At 29.7% G+C, this 7,695-nt stretch overlaps 1 protein-coding gene across 1 annotated transcript in view; it reads right to left on the bottom strand.

The window, feature by feature from the left end:
- Positions 1–7,695, bottom strand: part of LOC123013959 — a 28,489-nt gene extending 20,794 nt beyond the window's left edge. Inside the window, exon 1 of the mRNA XM_044412843.1 lies at positions 7,549–7,695. The gene's annotated coding sequence lies outside the window, so the exon portion shown is untranslated. The remainder of the gene's footprint in view (positions 1–7,548) is intronic.

Consider the following 7,695-nt stretch of genomic DNA (forward strand, 5'->3'; position numbering starts at 1 on the left):
AATTAAATTTAAATTTAATGAGTGAATAAATTAACACTTGCGTTTAACTTTCTTTGGATAAAAATCTCCAAATTTCCCTAGCCAGTATCAAATGTCAAACCTTGAGATAAAAATTTGTTGTAAGTGTTAAATTTAAATGAATTTCTCTCAATGAGGCTGATTTATCTAGTCGTTTTAGCCGCAAAACGGTGAGAATCAGTAAAAGGTAAAAGCTTGAAATAAAACGAAAAAACAAAGTCGTCGACTGAAATCTAATAGCAGTGATCATGCATGTTGATAACAACTTGTGTCTAAATGCGCACATTTGAAATCACAACCTACGCCACAAGAATAATTTCTCATTCCCATCATATTTTTTCTCTCGTTTACTTCTAATTAAATAAATAAGAAATTCCCTTATTTGTCATAAAACAGCAGATGTAACTTTCCATACGTACGAAAAAGCCAAACGCCGTTCACGTTTTCATTCATCTCCAATTTATTTATTTACTCAAAACGCGGAAATAAGGCGGAAAAAGTGACACCGAACGGGGAAAGGTGCTCAGTGTGTCAAGAAGCGAGTTTCTCACGTGCAAAAAATTAATCCAGATCTCGAAACAATATGCATTGTGTTGCTTTAGGTCAGTTTTTCTTTAATAAAATTATTGGAAAATTCGTAATTTGCAAGTGCCGTTAGGGATTTTCGTGATGATCCACAAAAATTAATATTAAACAACGAAACAATGAGAGTCATTATAGCAGATAGCATGCTCTTAGAAATCTTATAAGAAAGTCATAGGTCACACCGCGAGATTTCTCTCCGTATACAGAGTAATTGCCGTTCGGAATAAGTCCGATGAGAAAAACAAACCGACGATTAAAAGCGCCACGAAAATCGTTTATTAGAATTCAAGCAGAAAAGCAAAGGTGTGGTCGTGAATTTCTGATGTTTCTGGGATTTTTAAACGGCCTAGATTTGACAACACTTTCAGTTTTGAAGGACTGCGGTGACATTCTCGATGGGAGATATGGCAAAAGCAAGGTTTGTGGAGATGGGACGGGTGATAAATGCCAGGCAAAAGGTCGAAATTTGCGAAAAAACGAGGATTTTCCCGTGGAGTTTGCACTTGACGCCAATGGAGGAGTAAAGTTCAACGAAAGAAAGCAATAAATAATTGTAAACATGCAAAAAATTTATGATGGAATAAAAATAGACATAATTAAGGAAAAAACACAAAAAATTTGTACATTTGAAACTACTTTTAAGGAAGATTTCATCGTAGAAAAAAAAATATCGAAATTCGGCGAGGTTTGAGAAAGCTGGACTCGTTTTCGGAACGGTACAAAGTTGATATCTAACTCAAGTACTCAAGAAATGTGTATAATATTAAAAAAAATAACCCATTTTTATATTTATTTATTACATTAAATAAGTAATAATATACCTAATTATTTTTTAAATCAACCTTAGAAAATTGAATGAATAAAAAGTTTAATCAAATAAAAACATTTTTTTTCTTACTTGATTTCTTGTTTTTTATTAAAAAAAAATCTATGTAGGTACTTTGATATCTCTTAATGCAGTTTTATGATTATTTTTTTTCTTTGTGTTTTCTTCTTTTACTTGCTCAAAGCTTATATCATATTTTTTTATATTAAAATACGAGTATTAATTAATAGTGCGAATGTAGGTGGAAATAATCGTAAAATTAAAAAAAAAATTGCGAGCTATAGTAAATTTTACGACCAATTAACTTATTGTACTTTGAGACTAATTTTTATTTAACAAGTCAGATTTCTTCTTTACAATAACTTAATAAATCGCCGAACACTATACATATATTTCAGTGTATACTAAACATATTTAACAATTTGATGTTTTTTATTTTCAATTTTCAAAAAAGCAAAAAAATGTTTTCTTGTGTTAAAAAAGAGTTTGAATTCAATATATTTTCATTAAAAAAGGTAATTTTGACATGTTTTTTTCCTTATATTACATGGGAAAACTTGACTGTTTTACCGAAATTCGGCAAAATTTGAGAAAGCTTGACCTGTTTGGCGAACATGTTTTTAATAGTGCAATAGTGTGTGAAATTAAAAAAAATCGAGTTAAACTTGTAACAGTTTTTTATGGCCAGTAATTTCAGATATTTTAGTTCTTTTTCTTCAAAAAATCGAATGCACCAAAACTTTAATCAATTAAAAACTTTGTTTCTTTTTTTTGACTTGATTTATTCTGTTTATTTATTATAAAAAAAAATCATTCAATGTTTTTTGATACCTCTTCAGTTTTTCTTCATTTTTGTTTTTGTGTTTTCTGGTTTTTACTTATTCGAAGCTTTTATGATTTTTCTTCCATTAATTTTTTTCTTTGTGTTTTCTTGTTTTTCCTTACTCGAAGCTTTTATCATATTTATTTAAATTAAAATACAAGTATTAATTAATAGTGAGAATGTAGGTGGAAATAATCGTAAAATTAAAAAAAATATATTTTGCGAGCTATAGTAAATTTTATGGCCAATTGACTTATTGTACTTGAAACTAATTTTTATTTAACAAGTCAGATTTCTTCTTTACAATAACTTAATAAATCGAACACTATAAATTTATTTCTGTGTATACTTAACTTATTTAACAATTTGATGTTTTTTATTTTCAATTTTCAAAAAAGCAAAAAAATGTTTTCTTGTATTAAAAAAGAGTTTGAATTCAATTTATTTTCATAAAAAATTAAACATGTTTTTATTCTTATATTACATGGGAAAACTTGACTATTTTACTGAAATTCGGCAAAATTTGAGAAAGCTGGACCTGTTTGGCAAACATGTTTTTAATAGTGCAATAATGAGTGAAATTTAAAAAAAATCGAGTTAAATTAGTGGTAGTTTTCTATGGCCAATAATTTCAGAAATTTTAGTTCTTTTTCTTCAAAAAATGGAATGCACCAAAACTTTAATCAATTAAAAACTTTGTTTTTTTTTGAGTTGATTTATTCTGTTTATTTATTATAAAAAAAATCATTCAATGTTTTTTGACATCTCTTCAGTTTTTCTTAATTTTTTTCTTTGCGTTTTCTTGTTTTTACTTACTCGAAGCTTTTATCATATTTTTTTATGTTGAAATACGAGTATTAATTAATAGTGCGAATGTAGATGGAAATAAGCATAAAATTAAAAAAAACATATCTTGTGAGCTATAGTAAATATATTGCACTTTGAAAATAATTTTTATTTAACAAATTAGATTTCTTTTTTAGAATAAATTAATAAATCATCGAATACTATATATTAATTTCAGTGTATACTAAACTTATTTAACAATTTGATGTTTTTTATTTTCAATTTTTAAAAAAGCAATTCAATGTATTTTCATTAAAAATGGTAATACACTTTGACACCTTTTTATCCTTATGTAACATGGGAAAACTTGACTATTTTACCGAAATTCGACAAAATTTGATAAAGTTTTGGCAAACAGGTTTTTAATAGTGCAATTGTGTGAAATTTAAAAAAAAAATCGAGTTAAACTTGCAGTAATTTTTTATGACCAGTAATTTCAGAATGTTTGTTCTTTTTCTTCAAAAAAAATTGAATGCACCTAAACTTTGGTTTCTTTTTCTTGACTTGATTTGTTCTGTTTTTTCATTAAAAAAATCAATCAATGTTTTTTGACACCTCTTTTTTTACTTTGTGTTTTCTGGTTTTTACTTATTCGAAGCTTTTATGATATTTCTTCCCAGTTGAACCCGTTTTGGAAACGGTACAAAGTTGATATTCTTGTAATTAATAATGTGTGGAAACCACCTAACAGTAAACCTCCCAAAAAATAATTTCCTCGAGTCGTAGTATTTTTTTATGGCCACTTAACACATTGTACTTTTCGCAAATTTAATTGCTTTCAGTGGCTTCGATTTATGTTCTCGTTGATGATGTGAATTAGTTCACCATAACCACTCATTGTTCGACTTATTGACAATTATTCCCATATCGTAATTTTTTTTATTGTGCTAATCTAATCCGGAACTCTATTTTTAACATATTTACACACATCGAGGTTAAACTATGCTAAAATTGTCAAGTCCTTGGCTGTTAAAAACTCATTGTCAAATAATGGTTTCTTTTACGACCATTTTACGCACCTGACACAGAGTTCATTGATTTATTTATGACAGAGAGGCCTTACTTGCACATCCTGATTTCAGTTCGGGTTTTTGAATTACGTTAATTTATTAATAGAAATTCCGCGGATTACTCATGAATAAAAATGGTTAGGTAATACATTACTTAAAAAACGTGTCGTTAAGGTCGATTCACATTATACATATTTATGAGTCTATCAAACGGAATTATGGCCGCACTGAGACTTTTCCAATTAACTCGACTCCCTTCATTAGTATTAATTGGCTCGGAAGTGGTACAATATCGGTATTTTTGTGAGAACCAAGCGCCAATTAATTGCTGTCACGCAAAAATCGGCCAGAGGCGACAATCCCGAATTAGAGAGTCGAGAGAAATCGGAAGCTGTATGGGAATAGTAGGCGTGGGGCTTGCATCTCACCACCGTTGCTCGTCCGCCGCCACTATAAGAGAACCTTGATATTCGAAAATTGGTGGTTGTATGGGAATAGTAGGCGTGGGGCTTGCATCTCACTACCGTTGCTCGTCCGGCGCGACTATAAGTGGCCCCCCGATATCCGGAACACCGTTATTACACGTCTTCCGGTGGGAAAAATAATCGGCTAACCTCTTGAACCAAATTAAAATCGAATTAGGCGGTTTTGTGGGAAAAACGCAACCATTGTTGAAATCGGTTTATTTAGTAAAACGAACCACTTTTCTCACCTCTCATTGTTACAACAAGCCAACTCGATTTTGTCTCGATCTAGACTGAACAAGAGATCACCCCCCGACGCACACGTGACGAAAATTGCGAATTGGACGTGGAGGAAATAAACGAAAATAAAATCACCCTCGAGACTAGATGAGATCGATGGCTCCGGAGCGTCTGTCTGCTCTTGAAAGGCTTGAGGGTGTTTTTCGTGAAAAATCGAGCTTAATTTTGGTGCAAGTTCATATGTGGAAGCGTCATTTACATTTTCTTTATGTAATGTATTCAACAGCTGAATGTTTTGACTTTCATTAGCAATTTGTGTTTAGTCGACCTTCAAGAATTGAATTTTAAGTTTGTTGCATATAAGGAGACGGTATTTTTAATACAGGAAGAGATCGAGTGGGCACGAGTGCATCATCTGTCTGCCTAATTTGGGCCGAGGAAGCATAAAAGTGCGCTTTTATTAATAAGTTTTAATTAGAGCAGGATTGCCACGTCTAGAGTTCAAGAGAATTTTTAAGAATATTTTTTCTTGTTTATAAGAATTCTTTTTTTTTTAATAAATGTCGAGAATAGAAGCGTTAAAAAAGTTTCAATTTTGTAGCTTTTCTACATTTTTCAGGATTTCACAATTTCAACGAGGTATGTAAAGGATTTTTCTACTTCAAAAGTGTTTTTTATTAATTTTTGAAACATTTCTAGACTGCAAATAGGTAACTTGAAACTCTATTTATTACAAAATATGATCATACTGAAAAGATTTTAATTCACAGGACTGCAACTTCTTAAAAAGTTCAAGAGGATAATTAAGACTATTTCTAATCTATTGAAAGGTTTTGAGAATCTTTTTTCAAGTTGATTCTTTTTTTATTTTTAAAAAGTTTAAAAAAAACTCTACTACTATTTTACAGACATTTTTTACCTTTGATTCTAATTTAAAAAAAAATTGTGGCTTTCCTATTAGATTGTAATTAAGAAAACTACAACTTGAAAATATGGAGACGATAATTAGGCAAGAATTATTTTCCTCTTCTTCAGTTGTGTTATTGATTTTTTTTAATGTTTATGAAGTTATTCCAGAGGTTTTGTCTCATTTTAAAGATTTAAAAAACGTTATATATTACTCTTTGATTTTTTAGATGTTTTTATTACTTTTTTCCCTTTATGCGCTCTTGTTTCTTACAACCTTAAAAAATGTTAAATGAACAGAAGTTTTTGTTAAATATGAAAACAAAAGGTATCTTTTTTTGTCCTAAACTGTGAGCAAAAATGTTAAAATGCATTAAAAATTTTGCACTCTTATTTTTTTCTTTAAGTAGATTATTAATAAAATTAAACGTTAAAATATTTTGATACAATATTTAAAAAAAAATACTCTTGAAAAGTGTTATTGATTTATCTGCTTCTATTTTTGAAACTCAACATTTATGTAAATTTTAGTTTTTTACAAAATGGACTACAGAGTATTTTTGATTTTTACATTTTTTTACTTTTTATTCTATTTATATATAATCTGTTTTAACAAACTTGAACTGCTGCAACTTAACAATTTTAAGAAAACAATTAGGGATTTTTCCAGATTGATTTAATTGCTTTAATTATTGAAACCTAACTTTTTTTATGAAATTTGTTTGTTATTCTAAATATTTCTAACATTATTTAATATGTATATTCAGTAGTTTTGTTGATGTGAATGTATTTTCTTTTTTTAATCTTGTTTTTCCAGAAATTTTCCATTAGATATTATAAAATGTGCTTCAGAATATTCAGAAATTTTTTGGTAAGAATGTATGCTGTTTTAAAATGGTGTAAAAACAACTTTTTTTTTAGAAATTTGTTACTTTTTTCTCATTTTGATAAACTTGAGAAATGTTGAATAAACTGTTTTTTTTTTTAAATTAAGGTTAAAAAAACATGTATTATACTTTTAACATTGATTTTAATTATTATTACAAGTGCACTTGGAAATTTAAAAAAAACACGTTTTTTTCGTTCTTGCTACACTTTTTTAAACCTAACTTTTTTCTTGCTTTTCTTACTTTTTGGCCAATTTTCTTCACTTGAAATTTTGAATGAGAGCGTTAGAAAAAGTCGTTATGAAATCGCTTGCATCTCCTTCAAATATTTAACCACTCTAATTACCACACTGGCCATTTCTTAATTGTTTTATCTTTCGCAACGCATTGTGTAAATTGTGTTCCAGTGCCCCCACGTGGGCAAAAATCAATTAATCTCGTTTGAGTCTTGAAAAACTCGTTTTAAAACAAAACCTACAATAATATTGTCCAAGAGAGGAAACGGTGCCAGCTTTAGAACGCTGTAACCGGAAATGTATCAATGCAGACTCCTTCTCAGGTCTATTTTCGACCTTTTGTTCTACTGAGAAATGACAAATTTTGAACTTGGCGTGGGTATCACTAAACCTGAAAAACGACCTGCATTATGCAAAAAATCCCAGTGGGTAGAAATATTTTCACCACCTGTTTGGTGCAGAATTTTTTCGACTCATGCTAGGTATTAAATAAAACGTTAAATTTTGTCCTTTTATGTATGAAATGAGTCATTTAGTGTGTCAATGTTGGTAGGAAGGTCTCGGACCATCTGTATAATTAATCCGCGATGCATGTATTCCAATAAAAAACAATGCAGTGTTATCTCGGATTTCGCCTCGGAGGCGTTGATCCACTTTAGCAAATATTTGAAAAACGTGCTTTCGAGTTGAAAAACTACGTGACTTACCGAACTAGCAATCATTTTAGCAATCGATCACTTAAACCAAAGCACTGCAAACAGATCTAGCACAAAGTTGTACACCTGTTACATCCTTGAAAGTAGAACCAAGACTAAAGAAATCGGTGTGGTAGTCGCGGAGACTTGCGTAGCCAG

This window comes from Tribolium madens, unplaced genomic scaffold (assembly GCF_015345945.1).
Source record: "Tribolium madens isolate multiple individuals breed KSU strain unplaced genomic scaffold, Tmad_KSU_1.1 Scaffold_96;HRSCAF=242;Tcas5.2_LG5, whole genome shotgun sequence".
In the NCBI taxonomy this organism is placed as follows: domain Eukaryota; kingdom Metazoa; phylum Arthropoda; class Insecta; order Coleoptera; family Tenebrionidae; genus Tribolium; species Tribolium madens.